The sequence below is a fragment of the Sturnira hondurensis genome, unplaced genomic scaffold (assembly GCF_014824575.4).
Source record: "Sturnira hondurensis isolate 20B ecotype Veracruz unplaced genomic scaffold, ASM1482457v3 Scaffold0009182, whole genome shotgun sequence".
Lineage (NCBI taxonomy): Eukaryota > Metazoa > Chordata > Mammalia > Chiroptera > Phyllostomidae > Sturnira > Sturnira hondurensis.
In genome coordinates, this window is record NW_028081813.1 from 1,595,738 (window position 1) to 1,617,295 (window position 21,558).

Sequence of the window (21,558 nt, forward strand, 5' to 3'; positions counted from 1 at the left end):
ATGGGCTTAAATACTCTATCTCATTTTATATTCATAAGAATCTTATAAATTAGCTTCTAATATTAACCTTGTTTTACAAGATGAGTGAAGTGAAACTTTTAAATGATAAACAAATCCCTCTGTATATTTTATATATATAATCTCTTTCTCATGTATATATAGATAGCATGCATATAATATTATATATTATACACACACATACACACTTCTGATTCCATGGCCAACATCATCGTGGTCAAAATGAAGAAGGATCCCCCAAGACGTGTGTTCGAAGAGGCCTCCACTCTAGCGCTGCTGTACAAAGCTCCCTCATCCATGTGTGCCCCTTAACCCCCTTCAAGGGTGGCTAGGGGTGTGTGGGGCTGCCTGGAGGACATGAAGGGGCAACCCAAAAACCCAAAGTGGACTTTCGTTTCTATCTTGAGTTCAAAATCCCATTGGTTTGAAACAATTTCCCTTTGGACACCTGTCCATTGACTTTCCACCTCTGCTTCAGGCCCTTTGAGTAAATGCTGTTTGATGGGCTGGACACTCTGTGTGGGTTTAGCTCGTTACATGGTCACATTCTATGCGAAATGCTGTGCGGCTGAGGTGGCGAGGACAGGAAGCAGCCCTGCACTTGGTAAAACATCTGTCTGTTGACAAACCTGGGCCTTTATAGGAAAATTGAAAGCTCTCGGTTCTTATGGTTTATCCAATGAAGATGAAAACCATTTTATTCCCATCAAAAATAATGCTTAGCATCAATGTGATAAAGCATTTGAAAAAAATGTTTATTTTTCATAAACATTTAATTGCTAATTATGGGAATCACTAAAACAAGGAAGCTACAGAAATTGCTTTTGTTGTGTTATTTTGTCTTTTCTTATCCCCTGGGTTAATTAAGTTTTAAAACCCATAACTCGGAAAGTATCAAAGTGTGGCATGGATGCTGGAATCCTCCAACACATTTTAAAAATACACGTTTGGTTAATTTGGGAATGTTAAGCTCAGGCCAGTACATTTTATTGTGGATTCAGGCTTTCTATGCTCTGTATTTTTTGAACTGAATAAATTGTTAGGGTCTTTTTTGTTGTTGTTGCTCCTCCCCACTGTGAGTCTTATCTTCATTTTTTGACATCAGCTAGCTCAGCCACCAGCTGATGCCTCCAAGAATGACAAGGTGTACTGAAGTCAGGGTGACAGGCAGATGTGTTGTGCAGTTACATTATACCTAACAAAGAATTGGTGGCTTCTTTGCATCCAAGAACAATCAGACAGCTACGGCCACATTTGATGATTCGCCTGCGTGCTCCCCTTGGGATGGCTACCTCAGCCTGACCAGTGGATATCCTGTAACTTGGACCATTCCTAAATGAAATGCTGTCTAAGGTGGATTTTCATATTCTTGACAGATTATATATTTAGCAATGTACAGCATTTCATTAATACAGCATTGAAAAGGACTCTGTATTTAGTGAATCGAGATACACATTTGTTAATAATAGATCTTCACAAGAAGTAGCATTATGTGCACTATAGCTTCCATAGACCTCTCAGGGTGATTTGAATAGGCCACTTTGTATTTCCCTCCATACGCCGTTAAGTTGATGTAGGCAGGAAGGAGGATGCCTTTGTCAATACAATCAGTTGAAAGATGTGTAAAGGGGAGGAATGGAATTAGTTTATACTAATCATGACTCCTTGACTCTCGGTGTGTCACCATGTAGTTAGAGAAAGATTTCTCTCTAAAACCAATCCTTCTAGGATAATAAAAACAGCATTTCAAAAGCATATAGATGGGTTTTTGCAAGAAGGTAAAATAATGAATTATTAAAGATTCTGCAGCTTCTTGATAAAAATTTCATGATAACTGTATGGTAGTCATCTACCCTTGCCTTTTAGCAACACAGAAACATGAACTCTGCTTATTTTAAGTTGTAAATTAGTTTTCTCTTTTTGTCTCATTTAAACAATCTTCTCCAGAAAAGACCCAGAGGTGCCAAATGATTCCAAATTGTAAGGTCCACATTTTTTTCCCTCCTTCAGAATTACTGTAACTACTATATTAACATCTTCTCCTTTGTTGTAAAGCTCCTTGCATTCACAGAGGTTACTGTCTGTTACTAAAACAGATTCTCTGTATCAGTGGACAGAGGAAGCTGAGAACTGATCCCAGCCTTAACCGGAAAACATCGACAAGTATAATATTTACAATGCACAGAGGAGGCGAAGGGAGAGCAGAATGAAATTTTCAGATTGGCACTCGCATCTATTATAGAACTAAGGGAGGTGACTGGTGAACACGAAGAATGCTCACTACGCCCTCTCTGTCTTTGGATCCTGTGTTTGCTCACTTCCACTCTATCACAGACACATAAAAAAGGGGGGTGAAGAGAGGAACCTACTTTCTTTGGGCACTTTTTAATGTGGGTACCATAAAGCAAAGACTTCATATCAGTTTTCCATGCGGTAGCCATCTTCAGACATTGTGACTGTTGATTGCAAGAACGTGTCCTCTAGGTTTACTGATTCCACAGGGATAGTAGCCTCCTCTCGGGTGCATGGTCCCTGGGAGCTCCCTGCCCTCACTCTGCTGGCCAGAGCCACCACCTGGCAGCCCGGGGACTAAGGTTTACGGGAACAGACAAACTGGGAAGCATTTCACGGAGGCACTACAGCAGAAAAGAAAGCCCAGGCTTCAGAGGCAGGAGTCCACACCAGCCTCACTTACCATTGAAGTTAAGTAAATTATTTTACCTTGTTCAAAACCTCCATTCTCTTTCTGTAAGGATGGAAATGGAGGTGATTAGGTCTAAATGTCAATGATTAAGATGGGTGAATAGCCTTACAGATTGCCAATCTCAAAGGTGGTTCTCAGTAAGTCATAGTATACTCACTTTTCAATTTGTCTACCTCTGGAGAGCCATTCTGCTACATCAAAGATCAGCACACATTCATTGTCTTTCTGTGATTATGCTGATGGACCACAGACTCTTCATTTGACCTCCCTAAAATTTTAAAGATCAACAGGAGCTGAGATGCTTCATGTAGAAAACACATAAAGTAGATGTTAGAGCAAGTAAGACGCGGCATATTAGCTAGCAGAGAATTTACTCAACCCAGAAACCCGCAGCCTTCCGAAAACTGCCTGCAGGGGTTTGTGTGGCCAAATGCTGTGTGTGTGCACACACATTTGATCGAGGAGACGAACGGATCATGTGTTGAGAATCATTAAATAAGTGTTTGGATTTCTGTGTTGCAGGGTGGAGAACTTTGCCAAGAAGTTCAATGAAGGAAATTCCGGGTTAATATTTTGGGAGAGAACACAGACTGGGGTTTATGAGGAAGGTCACATTGATGGGGAATAGCTCTACTAGCAGGAGTGATTCAACAGCAGCCAGCTGTAGGGTACACCACTCTCGAAGTCCGCAGAAGGAAGTTCACAGGTAGGTTAAAGGAGAAGGAAGACAGAGAGGGGGCATTAGAGATACAGGCAGCATGTCCATCTCAGCACAAGTATCAAAGCTCTATTGCCCAGTCAGGAGCCTCATCTATTGTATTCAAATTAACCTGTATTTTCACCAAAGCTTTCTATCTTCCCTGCAGCATCCTTCCTTTTGAGGAATCATTTTCTGGTCTCATCTTCTCTAATGTTAACCCTTATTGGCATATGAGTGAAATCCCGATGATGTTTTAAAACCTAGTGGCGTCTGGGTGGGTTTGCCTACTTGAGAAAGCGTTGTCAAGTCTTCCCTTCCTTTACCTTTACTTTTACTAAAGTCATCAGTGGACCAGTTCTGTTGCTAACAAACCATCACCGGGTTTCCACATCTTTTCTCTAAAATGAAGAACTGCCATTACTGGTTTAGCATAGAGATGACTGGGCTCCACACCCACATCTTATTTAATTTGGTGTTATATTTCGCACTGGTATTTTTTAAAAGCCACCCAGATGTTTTCAGTGTGTGATCAAGTTTGAGAAACATTTCTGGAGGATAAATTATCTGCCAATTTTTTGGTAAAAATAACATTTATGGCAATTAGAATGCAGTGCCTTTTTTTTTTTTTTAAAGAAACCATACCTCTAATTGGGTACCACCACATCCCTGGTTTATCCACTGCTTAAAGGATGAAGTTCAAACTCAACTCTTTGTTTCTGTCCAGGCTGACTATCTCATACTTTTCTTCTTTTGATTTATGTTCCGGTAATATCAATCTGACTGTCGACTCCTATTTAGATTCTTCTAATTAGTGCCTTTCTCCACCTAAAATACCCGTAGTCTTCCTCCTACTCTCTTGGTTCTTATATCACTCCATGAAATCACATTTCACATGTTCCCTTTCTGGGAAATGTTCCATGATGCTTCGTATAACCTACCTTCCTCTAGTAACTTTAAACCTTATGCAGATTTAGAGTTGTATATGTCCTTTGGTGTAATTTATTTACTTCTGCAAATATCTTAGCCTGTGAGTCCCTTGAAAGTAGGAAGATAAAGGGCATTTGTCTGTGTGCTTGTGTGGGCATGTGCATACATAGTAGATGCTCAATAAATGTTTATGAAACGAACTATATTTCTGTCTTTATACATTTCAAGTAAAAAAGGTACTATTCAGCAGATTGGTGCCTCCTGCTACCTAAAGTTACTGCTTTTTGCGTACCACAAATTAGGCCCTTTGTAAAAATCCAAGACTTCTCTTTTGCTTTTCACTTCTTCATATGCTCTTCATTCACTTCAAAGGTAAGGAGCTTGAAATAAACACTGTATTGAGGACAGAGACAAAGGAAAGGTAACCATGTTCCTTCCTTCTTTTCCTCCTTCCCTCTGTCCCTTCCGTCTCCTCCCTTCCTTCCTTCCTCCCTCCCTCCTTCCTTTCCTCCATTCCTTCTGTTGTTCCCTCTTTCTTTTCTTACCTCTTTTCCTTTTTAATCTCTTTTCTTTGAGTTTTTCTTTTTCTAAATTAGAAAAAAAACATTCAGACATTTTTTACTTATTCACTCCACATACCTACTATATGCCATCATTATACTAAACACCAATAAGTCAAATATAAATAAGTCATAGCCTCTACCCTCAGGAAGTATGCATTTGCTGAGGCAGACAGATATATACAAATAATTGCCTTGAGTGATAGGTGTTAAAATGTATGCATTGCAAGGTACTATGAGAAATAGGAAAGCAAACAGAATGCCTCATAAAATAGAAAATATCTTTTAAAAATGAAAGAAAAGAACAAGCAGAATCATTTTGATTGGTAACCAAATGCAAGTTTCCTGCTGAACGTTGGTTTCTTCACATATGTTAAGTCATGCAATTCTTATAATTACTGTACAAGTAAGAATCATGATTATCCCCACTTATTTAGATTTTAAAATGAAACTGTAGATAAATTTGTGTGGCTTTATGCCTCTAGTAACAGGGGAAGTCTTGTCTTAAGTAGTATTATAAATAGTATTATTATTTGCAGCTTTCAAGGACTGCACGCTACTTGGGGATTGAAGATAAAGGTGGATATTGTTGGCCAAATTTATGAAGAGTTCAGTTATTTCCAAAGAAATATTACTATTTCTTTGTAATATTAACTCATTAACACCCACATGAGGTGGGTGCTCTTAGCTATCTTAAATCAGTAAAGTAAGCTATAGAGAGTTTACTACCATATAGTTACTTAGTGGTAGAAGTGGACACTGAACTAAACCATTCCTGCGCTGGCAACCCATGGGGAACAAGGCAAACACCGATGAGAACAAAGTCAGAATATCAACTCTGAGTTCTAGGTGCCCAAGGAGTGACGCAGATGCTACAGGCTCTAGTCAAAAGCTGTGCATGGAAGTAAGCCCTGCCTCTCTCACCAGCCAGGCCTGTTGAGGTAGCAGCAGACAGTGGGACGTAAGTTGCACGGGCTCTGGACTTAGCACAGGGTTTGAACCTAAGTCTTCAAGGAGGTTCGGTCTTTCAACAGAATTCAGGATTTAAGTTTCTTATCTTTCCAAGAAAAAAATGTTCTACGCTTTGACTTTGTAACACTGCAGCATTTAAGCCACCTCTCACTGTTGTTAATGAGTCTATGACACCATATGAAATAGAAATATTGCATAGAAATATTGCATAGAAATATTTCATAGGCATCATTTGAGCAGGTTCGGCTGGAGTAGATGCCTCTACTTCATTATTTCAAAATCTCAGAAAAGAAGGCTTCTCTTTCTGAAATCTCAATCTAAGCTATCTTCAAAGGAAGATTTAAAAAATGCTGAACAGGGGCTGGGAGTGATAATGTGGTATGGAGAATTTTATAGCAACAAAATGAAATCATTTAGGAACATAAGTCAGCTGACAATTTGGCTTCAAACCAAGGGGGAGAGTATTCTGGGGCACCTGAGGCTAATTCTGTGGACCCAGACCCGTACCCTATGATATCTCTTGCTCTACCTTTCTTTCCATCTCTCTACTTCTAAGCTATGCTTTATTTTTTTTCTATAGCTCATCTTGGGGCATATCCTTAAATGGCATTGAGTTTCTCTCATAGGTGCATACTGTAGCCCATCACTGCTTTGGGAGCCCGCAAGCAGAGAAGCAAAGGAGATGAATGAGTCCTTACGTAACATTGCAGCATTTGCTCTTCCCAACCGCTCTGTTCTTTGCTAAGGCAGCGTGGGGAGCAATGATCACAACCCATAGAAAGTCTGACTGCCTTCATCGTTCTTGGAAAAACAATTTCAGCACACTCATTAGAGCCAGAAGAGTGCCCCTTCTCCAAAGGGATCACTGAAATGGGAACATTGGAGTAGAATCTAACAGAGGCTGAGGAGCTGGAGGAGTTCCGAGGAGTGAGAATGTAACATAAAGAGTTTCATTTTCATGGTCTCTGTGGATAGTAAATGAAGCCTCTTTTGATCCAGGTAATGATGACCATCCAGAGAGAGTTAGCCTCTTAATATAGTGAGGTTTCTTCCTATGTGTTGAACCAAACAATAACATTAATAGCCCAGCTCTTTGAATAGACGCTAAAGTAAGACTAAAGTTTTGTAATTATCTTTTGGGAGCCATAGAGGCAAGACAAGGAGATTCTCTACTCCTGTTCATGCTCAGGTGGAGTATATCAGGCCTGTGAAACCTTGGGCTCAAAGACCAGGTGTGTCTGGGAGGGTTCCTAGTGGCTAACAGATCACGGAGAATAGCATTAAGTTTCCAGTGTACCCTGCACCCCCACCCCACCCTGTACTGCTGCTAGTGTGGGTGGTGGGAATGAGCTTTGATCCCAGGGACACGTGTCTGAGATCCAGACCCGTCAAGCAAACAATGAGGAGAATAACGGTAACCATATGTCTCGAAGGAAGGGAAGTTGCTGGAACAACGTATTAATATAGGCAGATTTTTCTCTAACTCAGCCACTCTTACCATCATTTAGAAAAATGGCTGTGTATGTGTGTAAGGAGGCACACTGAAAAAGGAGACCCACTCAAAATATGTGTGATGAGGCCTTCCAGGCCCAGACATAGACAGGTAGAGACTCTGCTGTTCAGCACAGGCATGCGTCCTGACTGGGAATAGAACCAATGACCCTTTGGTTCGCATGCTGGCACTCAATCAACTGAACCAGCCAGGGGCCATCTAGTGTTTCTTTTTTTTTTCCTTTATTTTCAAAGAGAAGGGAAGGGAAGAGGGAGAGAAATATCAATGTTGCCTCTCATGTGTCCCCCACTGGGAACTGGCCTGCAACCCAGGCATGTGCCCTGACTGGGAATCAAATCGCGATCCTTTGCTTCACAGACCCGTGCTCAATCCACTGAGCTACACCAGCCAGGGCTATTGTTTCTTAATACAAATACATTTTAGAGCTTGAGGAGGCTTTAAAGGGGAAGGATGCAAAGGGAAAGAGAAAAATCACAACATTTATTGAGCATATACTATGTCTTGGTACTCTGGTAAACTTTCTAGTTATGGGAGCTCACTCAATCTTCACAGAAGTTCTGTAAGATTTAGCTTTGGAACCCACTTTCAGATATAAAGTTAAAGGGTAGAAAAAGTTAAGTAATTGGCTTAAAGCCATATAATTAGAAGAAGATAGATCTGTGTTGTAAGCTTAGAGAGCAAAGTTTTCTCCTTTAAAGATGGGGAAAATGATTTGAAAAACAGGGAGAGAAAGACCAGCTGCAGACAAAGCTGAAACTAGAGCTCAGATTCTACAACTCCAGGTAAGAATTCTTTCCAGCCCACTGCCTCTACTGGGACTGTTAAATGCCTAGAAAAAAAAAATAAGTATGAAAGTGTGCAAGTGGAATGAAAGAAAATTGCTCTTGCCACAAAGGTCTCTATATTGTGACTCCTTTTCTTTGTTCCTGTACCTGGTTACAAAGTCTAAACAAAGGAACTTCAAAATATTTTAGTCAAGACTGTGATATTCCTGGTAAAGTTCTCATGTACTCACCTATAAGTGGAATCTAATCAACAAAACAAACAAGCAAGCAAACATATAACCAGAGACATTGAAATGAAGAACACACTGACAATAACCAGAGGGAAGGTGGGAGGGGATATTGCGGGGACAAGTGGGAAGGGTTTTCAGGAACATCTATAAAGGACTCATGGACAAAATCAAGGGGGCCTGGGATCAGGCGTGGGAGGTGGAGATGGCTGGGGAATGGTGATGGTGGCGAAATGGAGAAAACTGTACTTGAACAACAATAAAAATGAGTAAAAAATAAGTTCTCACATAGCCCTCATTTTTCCCATGCAATGCCTCTATCCCCTGCTGAGTGTTATTAGATTTTATACACTATTTGATGTGAAACTTGGCCCCAGATGAAACGATGTGATTTTGGATTCTCTTGAAGACCTGCAAGACTAGAAATGGATTTATTAGGCCATAGCTCCTTACCTTACCTAAAGAAATCTGCATGAATAGACGGTAACTCTGCTCTTGAGACTGGAATTGCTTTTACGGCGTACATAGAAAGCCAATGATAATGTCATTTCATTTCTCTATCTTTTAACATATGGAAGCATGTGTGAGCACAGAGAGCTTCAAGATGAGAAAGTTTAAGTGATTGTTCATTGATTCATTAATTTAGTAACTATTCAAATCTCATAACATCTTGTTTTCTTTTTACGCTTGCAATTAGGGACGTCTGAGTTGAATTTGCAGCTCTTCTTGGGTAAATGTAGAAAATGAACAACATAGAACACAATGTAGAACAGCATGTGTTCTTTATTAGTATGTGTTCCTCTGGTGTTGACATACGTAATTTACCCTCGTATTTCTATTCTGTCATTTAAAAATATTTACATTTTGTATTATTCTTAATTAATGACATTTACTTGCCTTGATTGAAATCCTTTTGGAAAATAGAGGAAGATAGGTAGAGAGCTAGTTAGCAAACAAGCAAGTAAGCCACACTTACTCCATTGCCTTGTGTCAAGCAGGGGCTGTTTTTTGTTTTCGCAGTTTAACAGGAGCAACTTCCTAAAGGGAATTAAAATTTCATCCTGTTTGGCATGGCTCCTAAAACGTATAAAGCATTTCCTGCTTTCTTTTTTGAAATAAGGATGATAAGTTGGACAAGCTTGGTGGAATTGAGTAGCAATGCCTATGTGATGTGTTACCGTCGCATTCGTGGAATATGAATTTTGCATTGTGGTTGAAATTAACTCATGTATTCTAATGAAAAATGTGGCTATTGTTTGGCCTATTGTTATTTCACTTTATACGCAGATCCATTCCCTGTGTCTGTCATTTTATCGCTGGTTTTTGATCACCTTAATTTGGATTTTTAGTTTTTGAATGGTGATAAAATGATATGAAACATTTTGCAATGATTGTTCAGTAGCCTAACAAGTGTTATTAAGCAAATATCAAAATTAACTCATAAAATCTATGAGTCATATAAAGTAATCTCTTGAATAAAAGTACTACTTTAAGAGCTCAGTTAGTATAATCTAAGGGTTTTTTTGAAACATTTTCATTAGTATCCTTTCATAATACCTGCTCAAGATAAGCAATATGAGAAGAAATATGTGAGCTTTGAAAGGTTTTACAATATTTTCAAGATATCCATGGATGGACTTAGAGGGTCTTATTCTAAGTGAAATCAGTCAGTCAGAGAAAGACAAATAGCATATTATCCTACTCATATGTGGAATCTAAAGAACAAAACAAATGGACGAAATTGAAACAGTCTTACAGACTCAGAGCATGAACTGGTGGTTGCCAGACGGGAGGGGGCAGAGCACTGGGTGACAGGTGTTAGGAATAAGTACAAATTGGTAGTTACAAAATAATTATGAGAACGTCAAGTGCAGCATAGGGAATGCAGTCAGTGATACTGTTGCGGGAAAAGTCACTCACACTCAGGATGGCGGAGCACTCTTTATTACGCGCGCGCGGGCTCAGAGGAGGCAGTCTCCAAATTCTGAACCCCGTTCTGCGGGTTGGTTTGACTTTGAAAGGGCGCGAAGCAGGTTAGATAGTTGCTTATCTAGGGTGCACACAGTTCGGGGTGGAGCAAGCAAACTCTGTCTTACTAAAATGTTGCAAAAACAACTTTGAAATGATATTTCCTTGTCCCTATCCTGCTTCAATACTATTATCATTATGTGTGGCACCAGGCTGGTGCTGGGAATATCGGGAACACTGTAAAGACACGATTGTCTAACCACTATGCTGTACACATGAAACCAACACAAAATAATATGGAAAGTAAACTGTAATTGGAAGATATATATGTAATAATTTTGTATGTAATAGAGTCTCTTGAGAACGAAGTTAGAAAAGAGGATTGGCTAAGAAAAAAACTACCAGCCATTTCTTCTACAATTGACTAAATGTATAGAGAGCTTAATTTAAAAAGAGATATTCACCTGATAATCACAGTAAAATATACTCAATTCTAACTTCATCTTTTCTAATATTAGGCAAAAAGTTCTAAGACATAACTCTCATATGAAATTGTAATTATACCATCTACCCCTAACCCTAATTCTACCACTAATCTTAGCTAAAACCCTAATGCTAGTGCTAAACCTGGCGGAAGCTTTTTGCACTAGGATTAACATCTACCCTCACGCTGAAGCTAAATCCTACCTTTTCTTAACTTTATCCTTAATATCCGCATTGACACAAAACCTGGAAGGCAAATAGGTTTGAAGTCACGTATAAATTCTGATTGGCGGTGTTCTCTCTGGGTCACTTTACTAAGAAGGATTATATATATATTTTTTTNTAAAACCCTAATGCTAGTGCTAAACCTGGCGGAAGCTTTTTGCACTAGGATTAACATCTACCCTCACGCTGAAGCTAAATCTTACCTTTTCTTAACTTTATCCTTAATATCCGCATTGACACAAAACCTGGAAGGCAAATAGGTTTGAAGTCACGTATAAATTCTGATTGGCGGTGTTCTCTCTGGGTCACTTTACTAAGAAGGATTCTTTTTTTTTTTTAATTTAATTCTTGTTCAAGTACAGTTTTCTGTCTTATATTCCCAGCCCTGCCCGCCCCCCACCCAGTGCTCCCCACCTCCCTCCCATTTCCACCCCCCACCCTTAGTTATTGTCCATGTGTCCTTTATAGTCCTTTATACTTATTCATGTGAGTCCATCCCCTTTTCCCCTATGATTCTCTACTAAGAAGGATTCTGAGGCTTAGCAGGAAGGAGCTCTGAAGTGAACGAACATCTCTGTCCCGAAATGTGATGCGGGGGGTGGGGTGGGGGTAGGTGGCATGGATCCAGGTGCTTACCTTTCCTCCCCTAACTCACTCACACCCGGGTCTGGACTCGGCTGCCTCAAAGGCAGACAGACCACGCTGGCAAATCGTAAGTGACAAAAAAAAGTCCCTGCTTCTATTTTAACTATGGTAAAAAAAAACAGGGCTCATATTTTTTTACCAAGGAGTGAGTTTTCTTCCAGAGGAAATTGTAGGAGTTCTTTAGGGAGGAAGTTTTTTTTTTGGAAAACTTTATAACGTGTTACGATGATTCATCCATTCCCTACGTATGAAAGAACATGGATGAGGAACTGGAATTTAAAGTCTCAATGCTCCCTTCTTTTCTGAAAAATTAAATGTATTGGGGTGATATTGGTTAATAAAACTATATAGGGTTCAAGTGTACAATTCTATGATACATGATCTGTATGTTACACTGTGTGTCCACCATCTGAACTCTCATCATCATTGCCCCCTTCTCAACCAGAAAGTGGCTGATTTCCACAGAGACCACAGCCATTCTGTTAGCCAGGGGCTACTTTTTCTCCATTTATTTCTCTAGGAGTTTTATTTAAAGCATCAAATGTTTCATTTCTGCCAGTTGTTAATTTGACGCAATCAATGGGTATTTCAGAGTATGTAAGGATCATTCCTACAGAGCAATCAATTTTTCTAAGCACATGGGGCATGATCTTCAAATAATGGTTAGGCAAATTATTTTTTAAATTGGTTTCATTAGAAATTTTGATCACAGACAAAACTAGAAAATAATAAAATGATGAACTCCCAGAAACTCTCAATCAGCTTCAACAACCAACAATCCAGGCTAATCTTGTTTAATCAATTACATACCCCTCTATGTATTTTGATTTAAATTTTAGATATCATGTTATGTTATGTGAACATTTTCTGTAATTTAGTGACTCCTGATTTTTTAAAACCAGCTTTATTGAGATGTATTCAAATGTTATAAACTCACTGATTTAAAGTGAACAATTCAGTGCTTTTTGGTGCTTTCTTATTGAGTTGTTTTAGAACCACCAGTATCTAATTTTACAGCACTTTGTCTACTCCAAAAAGAAACCCCATTATCATTAGCAGTCACTCCCCAATTTAATCTCATCCTCCAGCCCTAGGCAATCACTAATCTAATTTTTTTCTGCATAGATTCTATACAGAAAGTATATCTATTCTGAATGTTTTATAGAAAAGGAATCATAATATTTTGTCTTTGTATTGCTTTCTTTAACTTAGCACAAAATTTTCAAGATTCATCCATGTTGTACCATGTATTGGTACTTCATTTCTTTTTATTGTAGATGATACCCCATTGTATGGATATATTACATTTTGTTTATCCACTCATCAGTTGGTAGATATTTGGATTGCTTTCAAGTTTTGACTATTAGAATAATGTTCCATGAATATATATGTACACATTGTTTTGTGTGGGCTGATATTTTTATTTCTCTTATGTGTATAACTAAGAGTAAAATTGATGTATAAGAGGGTTATGCTGTTAAAAAAAAGGTTAAAAATCTGTTAAGAAACTGTCAAACTCTTCCAAATAGGCTGTACTGTTTTATTTGTGTCTTTTACCTCTTAGTCCCTTGAACTTAAGAATATACATGGCAAAAAAAAAAATCACTAAAATGTTTATTGAATTAAATTGATCTTTAGCTATAAAACATATAGTGTTATAGAAAATCAAGTCTAGTTACTATGATAAAATTACAGGCCTAAAGCACATAGTACGAAGATGCATTTGTGATCATTAGATAAAATAGATGAATGTAAATATTTGCCCCAAAGTAGTTTTCTTGTCACACTCCTCATGGCTTTAAGGAAGAAGATCACTTAAAGAGTAGAAAGCAATGCAATAGAGAAATGTTTCACTTTTTCAATTTCATTTGTGCTTTGGTAGTTGAAGACAAACCATTGGAAAGAATGGTAACAATGATAATAAAATCATTGAGCCTAAAATGACTCGGGTGTATGATTGTGGAAGCCACGGGCCTTTTTCTACAATAATAGAAGTTAATACAAAACACTCTGATATGCTATTGAGTTTACCTCAGAGTTTTTTTAAAAAGTCTATCTAAGGATACTATCATGATGGTTGATGCATAAAGATTTTAAGAGTAATCATAGGCAGATTTTAGTGATTGATATAATTTTTCATACTCTATGTCCTCTAACCAAAATTGTAGCACATTTTATATACCATTATGTGGTGATATAGGATCAGAGAACACTTAAAATAAGCATATCTTCTTGCTGTTTACATTTTTTATTCTCTTTAAGTACTACTGTGGGATATTAAAATACACTGCAGTCCCTTTATAGCTATATAAATGCTGTGGGTTAAATTGTCCAAAATAGTGTATGTCTCAAGTATTTGATATGAAATCTATGCTGTTTATTCCAAGGGCAACAGTAACTCAAAATTTTTATTGTCACAGATAACAATAAATGCACTTTTATTCAAACTGAGATAGTTTCAAGAACACAGTTTTCCCACATGGTTTAAAGAAAAACTTTTTTTTTTAAGGAGAATATTTTCAATTATATGGTGAACACCTCTATAGCTGAAAATTCATACTCTGCATGCTTGCTTCAGCAGCACAAATGCTAACATTGGAATGACACGTAGAAGATTAGCATGGTCCCTGCATAGCAATGACATGCAAATTCGTGAAGCATTCCACATACACATGTTTAAATCATATGTAGCCCTGAATGGTTTGGCTCAGTTGGCTGGGTGTTGTCCTGCAATGCAAAAGGTTGCTGGTTCTCCTGGCCTGGGCACATGCGTGGGCTGCAGGTTGGGTCCCAGTCAACCAACCAGTGTTTCTCTCCCATTGATGTTTCTCTCCCTCCCTTCTCCTCTCTCTAAAAATAAATAAGTAAAATATTTCTAAAAATTATATGTTGCCAGAGAGATGTACTCAAAGTGTAGGGGAAATGTTTAAAAAATAGCTTGACCAAAAATTAGAGAGGAAGTATCCTTTTCTCCTTGTTTTTATTAGAAAACAAGTGAGTAAAAAAAGACCTACACCAGTAAAAAATCATGCCTTCAGTTTTACTTTATATTCACAAATTCAAGTGTGTGTGTATGTATTTTTAAATATTTCCCTCTCTCGGTGCTTGTGCATGTTTTATAGCTAAGGATATATTTTCTAGGACTGTAGAGAATGGGCTGCCAGAGTCAATGAGATGGAGGGGCCCCAGAGAGAGAGGAACAACTTTGGAAGCATTATTGGTGGTACTTTGCAGAGACCACGAACGAGCAATGCTGATTTGCATCGAGTTTGCTTCTCCTGCAGTTCTTCTCCACTCCCGGGGGAACTGCCTGTGAACTCAAGACCTAGGTAGGGCTTTGGCAGTGGTGTAAAGTACTGAGTTTGACTGCGGTGCTGGTGTGGGTCAAAGCAGAGGGACCTGCTGAATCAACTCTCAGGGCTGACTCAGCTGAGCATTCACACCTTCAGTCAGTGCCTATTGTGCACATGCTCAATGCCAGCCATTCATTACTTGATGATTAGAGTGTACTGATGAGCCAGACACCATCCTAGACCTTAAGAGACTCCTGACCTTAACCTAGCTCTGGAGACCCATGAGTTTACAGATAAATTAATGGCAAAAAAAAGAATGACAAAGGCTAATGAAGTCACAGGCACCATGCACTGTAGGAATACATAGTCAAGTTACATATTCTAGTTTGGGGATTCCTTCTCAGTTCTTAGAAAATAAATGAAAGCCTGGTTTTGTTACCTGATTTGATTTTGAAGTTCTAAGTATACAAAATTGTGAGTTATTTAATTTTTATATGTGAAAGGACATTGTGGAAATAACATGCGCATTGATGTTAGACACAGGATTTCCAATATCTCTAACTTTGTTATTACTTAGAAAATTGCTTTGCCAATCTATTTTCTCACCTGCCTGGTAAAGACAATGTAAACGCTGCAAGTAGTTAGAATCTGACATTTATTAAGTAGCTAATACAACGCCAGGTATCACCTACTAGACATTTTGTTATCACAACACTCTGCAGATATTTTAATAAACAAGTGCATATTGTGGCTTTCAAAAAAGGCTGTATAATTAATGGCGATTCCCAAATACATTTAAAGAGTATAAGTTAAAATTCTAAAAAAGAGTGCTTGGGAGTGTGGTCCTGAACCCTCACTCTCTCCTACAAACATACCGCTTCTGCAGTAACTCACGTACAAATTCCTTCTGTGAGAACTCTGATTAAAGGCTCCTGTGCCCCAGGGGAACATAAAACTGGATTCTCCACATCCAAAGAGAAGGAGATTTGGAACATCCTCTCACTGGAGATTCTGTCCCAGAAACAGTGCCATATGAACAGAAATGAGGTAAAGATTTGTATATTGAAAACTACAAAACACTGATGAAGAAAACAAAAGACAAGCAAATGAAAAGATATCTTGTGTTCATGGACTAGGTTTTATATTGTTAAAATGTCCACACTCTGGTTTCATTTTTTTGTTTTTGTTTTTTTATTTAAATTATATTTTATTAATTATGCTATTACAGTTGTCTGAATTTTTCTCCCTTTGCCCCCCTCCACCCAGCACCCCCCACTCCCTCAGGCAGTCCCTCCACCATTGTTCACGTCCATGGGTCATGCATATAAGTTCTCTGGCTACTCCCTTTCCTATGCTATACTTTACATCCCCATGGCTATTCTGTAACTACTACTTATTTGTACTTCTTAATTCCCTCACCTCCTCATCCATTCCTACTCACCTGCCTTCCATCTGGTAGCCATCAAAATGCTCTTTTTTCATTTTTTAAGTTATTTTTTAATTTTATTTAATTCTTGTTCAAGTACAGTTTTCTGTCTTGTATTCCCAGCCCTGCCCCCCCCCAGTGCTCCCTACTTTCTTCCCATTTCTGCCCCCTACCTTAGTTATTGTCCATGTGTCCTTTATACTTATTCATGTGAGTCCATCCCCTTTTCCCCTATGATTCTCTCCCCTCTCCCCTCTGGAACCTGTCAGCTTGTTCCGTATTTGAGTGTCATTGGTCATATTTTGCTTGCTTATTTGTTTTGTTGTTTAGATTCCCATTAACTGTGATATCATATGGTATTTGTCTTTCACCGCCTGGCTTATTTCGCTCAGCATAATGCTTTCCAGTTCCATCCATGATGTTGCAAAGGGTAGGAGTTCCTTCTTCCTTTCTGCAGCATAGAATTCCATTGTGTAACACCACTTTACACCAGTCAGAATGGCTATCATAAACAAAGAAACAAACAACAAGTGCTGGAGAGGTTGTGGGGAAAAGGGGACCCTAATTCACTGTTGGTGGGATTGCAGACTGGTACAGCCACTGTGGAAACACAGTATGGAATTTTCTAAGAAAACTAAAAATGAACGTGCCTTTTGACCCAGCAATTCCACTATTAGGAGTATATCCTAAGAACCCTGAAACACCAATCCGAAAGAACCTATCCACCCCGATGTTCATAGCAGCACAATTTACGATAGCCAAGAGTTGGAAGCAACCTAGATGCCCACTGGTAAATGACTGGATCAAAAAGCTATGGTACATTTACATACTCTGGTTTCTCTTCAGATCGCATAAATCCTTCACCTTTTTAAAAATGTCCATTTTACTCAAAGTGAGCTACAGATTCAATGCAATGCCTACCAAAATTCCAGGGGCCTTTTAAAAATAAATTTTACAGGAATAAAAAATTCTGCAATTCATATGGTACCACAAAAGATCACAAACAGCCAAAATGATCTTGAAAAAAGAAGAACAAAGCTAAAGGCATTGTACTTCCTGGCATCAAAATATAACATAAAGCTACATTATTCAAACTATATGGCATTGGCTTAATGACAGGCCTGTAGATCAGTGGGACAGAAAAGACAGCATAGAAATAAACCCACACATAGATGGTCAGCTGATGTTTAACAAGAGTGCCAAGAAATACACAATGCGAAATAAATAGTCTCTTCAACAAGTGATGTTGTGACATTGGATATCCACATGTGAAAGAATGAAATTGAACCCAATCTTACCCCATATACAAAAATTAACACAAAGCGAATTAAAGACTTAGGTGTAAGACCTGAAACTGAACGACTACTAGGAGGAAACTTTGGGGGAAAATTTCATGACATTGGTCTTGGCAATAATTTCATGGATATGCTATCCACATCAGATGAAAAAACTTTTCCATGATGAAGGAAGCAATCAACAGAGAGTAAAGGAAACCTTCTAAATGGAGGAAACTATTTTCAAGCCATATATATGACAAGAGGTTAATCTCCAAAATGTATAGAAACATGTACAAATCAATAGCAAAACAAAACAAACAAACAAATGAATAAATAAACCCCAATGAATAAAACAATCTATGGGCTAGTGTGTGGACATGAAGAGACAACTCTCCGAAGAAGAAACACCAGTGGCAAACAAGTATATAATAAAATATAAAACAGCCCTAATCACAAGGGACATGCAAATAAAAAACACAATGAAATATCACCTTGTGTTTTTCAGAATGGCTATTATCAAACAAAAAAGAAGACAAGTGTTGGTGGGTTTAAAGAGAAATTGGAATACCTCCTACTGTTGGGAAGGCAAAATCCTACAAGTGCGATGGAAGGCAGTGTGTAGGTTCCTCAAACAATGAGAAACAGCATCATATCATATGATTCAGAAGTCTCACTTCTGTGTGTTCACCTAAAGGAATTAACACTGGAATCTCAGGTATTATCGATTCTATGTTTATTTTCCCACGATTCACAACAGCCAAGACGTAGAAACAATCTAAATGACTGATGCATGTGGTATATACACACAATGGAATACTATTTACCCTTTTAAAAGAACCAGTTCTGTAATATGTAACACAATGGGTGAACCTTGAGGACATTATGCTGAGTGCAATAAGCCAGTTTCAGAATGCAAATACTGTATGGTTCCACTTACAGGAGGAATCTGAAGTAGTGAAATTCATAGAATGACTGAGTGCAATGGTCGTTGCCAGGGGCGGGGTTAGGGAAATATTGAGAGTTACTAACCCATAGGCACGAAGTTTCAAAGCTTCATTTTTTTATTCCCTAGAACGAACTCTAGGGATCCTCTGTACAGCATTGTACATATGGTGAACAATTTACTGTAGACTAAAAAATTTGATAAGAGGGTAGATCTCATGTTAAATGTTCTTGCCAAAACACATTTTTAAGTGGTATTAAAAAAAGAAGCACAAATAATGCATGGCTCAAATCCATTATAAGTTTAAAATATTAATTTTTATCATTTTATTTGTAAGAAACCTAGCAAAATTTTTAAAAAGTAAAAGCATGCAGAGTGTGTAAAAATTCTCAGGGCTTACCTTCTAAAATGTATTTAATGAAAAAGAGAGAAGCCTCATTTAATAAGAACTAATCGAATCATTTGCTGAAAAGATCTGAAAAAATTGGAAGGTGACTCTCCACTGTATGATGACATAGGGAAAAGCTCAACTATATAATATAATAATATAATAAAATATAATATATAATAAAAATAAAATATAATATGTTTTTATATAATAAAAAACATAAGACTAAATCTAGTGTTACACTGTTTCTGTGATTGCCCTTTGCCAAGTCATTAAACCTTGCATATTATACAAGTAAAAAGGTAAGGGAGTCAACCTAAGGTCCTTCCCAGTATTTACCTGATAAATATAGTAAAATGAAGATCATACTTAGGTTCTTACAAAAAACCCAATTAATCGCAAGATTAGAGTATTTGTCTTCTGTGTTGGTAGTGGAAAAATTAAACAAACAGTTTTATAAACACAAAATATTAGCCTGCTTGTGTTTGCTAAATACGGGGCAAAACCACCTGACAGACCAGGACGTCAAAACTCGCCAACCAAGTCCTAGACCCACACCCTTAAGAGAAATCTGCATAACGAGACTGCAGTTTTCATAGGTAAATGTTTTGTAATCATTATAAACAAAAGCAAGGCAATATCAGTTGTGTGATAATTTATGTGTAAGTAATTATGCTCTGTGATATTTTACAGCCCATTTAAACATTTTATGGGTTAATATATTTTCTAGATGCTGACTTGTGAAAACCTGGCTGTATGTAATGCATTGCGCTTTGCCACTTGTGCGTCTATTCTGAATGAATGTTCTTCAGAAATGCATTTGAGAGAGAACACTGCATCTTTACTTTTGACATGTTTTCATTGTTATAACAATTTTTTAAAAATGAATGCTCTCCAGTGTAAAATAACTTTTTTCCCCCTGCGTGTCTACTGTTGTCCTGATTCAGTTTCTCTCTCACTCTGGGTATTCTGTGATGCCTGCTAGACAACATTCTTGGCTGGTTGTGACCTTCTGTGGAAGGGAAAGCAAACTCATCACATTGTCTAGTTTGAAACGTTAGAAAGTGATGCTCGTACTTCAGAAACATGTGTTTTGTTTCCATTTCCCCCCTTCTTGGTGTCAGCTTGACCAGTTTGGTTCATTGCTTAGCTTTCCCCCCCAGCCAACACTCCTAAGATACAACTTGATGAACAGTAGACAATCAATCTACCAATCTTCCACTTCAGAAATAATTTTAACCATAATCCAGTCAAATCAGCCCCTTCTCACACGGGTTTCTCATGTCACGAGTGTCAATGCCAGCTTGATTTCCTAATCTCTCCCCTTGTGGTCTTCTCTCTGCTGAACCTCGTTTGATTAGCTATTCATCTATTTCTCCTTCCTCACGGCAACACTATTAGGAGGACTCCTGTGAGCTCCTGTGTGCCCAAATAGTTTTTCAGTCAGTGTTTATTGCGCCTCCATTATCTTTCCCAGGCATGGTTGGCTCCAGACCAGTCAGGTCCTAGGTCTAGCTACCTTGTTATTGATTTTCCCAGTCTGCATCCCATGTGGCCACCTGAGAGTAAGTGTTCAAACTCAGTGTAAAATTTTAGCACAAGACCTAACATATTTGTAAGGATTGATCCTGTACTTGGATGGGTGTGTAATGATCTCAGTGAAATGGTCACAACTGTATACTCCAAAACTGTATTATTTCCGTTTATGAACAATTAAAATATCCTACTTGTTTAATGATAGAATGACAGATTGTGACAACTATATTATAAATGATTATATAATGTTTAAGAATAAGCAGGTACATTTATTGACCTGGAAAATATTTTGGGTATACATTTTTCATTGAAAAAAATGTGTTATAAAACAATACGTATGGAATGACTCACATTAATAAAAATTAATCAATGTGTGTTTACTTAAAAACATATGTATTAAAATTTTCAAGTTTATACACCAAAATGTTACTACTGTTTATATCTCAGTGGTAGAATTATAGGTCACTTACAGATAATTGTTTTTGCAAATTTATATTTTTAACATGAACATTCACCATGTATGTAATACCGACTTGTCTAATATTGAAAGCTTTTAATAATATTTCTGTTCTTTATCCTCAAAGGTGATTTACAAAAGATAAACTTGAATATTCTCTCTTCCCCACTTTAACTAGCAGACCATTTCTTTTTCCTTCATTTACACCTAAACCTCTTAAAATATTTTTCCTTATTGCTGTTTCTCTGTCCTCACTTTCAAATCATTTATTAAACAATTCTAACTTTTTTATGGTGTACATTATTCCATAAAATAATGTACACCATGTTTATGGTAAAAACATGCAATTTAAAAAATTTCTTATCTTTTTTTTCTTATTGCACTGTTGACCCTTTTCTCCAAACTAGGTGCTTCCATGTGACCCTGAACTCTCATGTCATAGCCTGTGGGAAACTTTAACTGCCATTTAATTTCTATCTGTCTAATTGAATCGTAAGCTCCATGAAAGCAA

General features: G+C 37.8%; 1 non-coding gene across 1 annotated transcript; it reads left to right on the forward strand.

Moving 5' to 3' along the window:
- Positions 1-14,296: 14,296 nt before the first annotated feature.
- On the forward strand, positions 14,297-14,399 carry LOC118994258 (U6 spliceosomal RNA). The gene has a single exon (XR_005068019.1). It is a non-coding gene; the product is annotated as a U6 spliceosomal RNA (small nuclear RNA).
- The last annotated feature ends 7,159 nt before the right edge of the window (positions 14,400-21,558 follow it).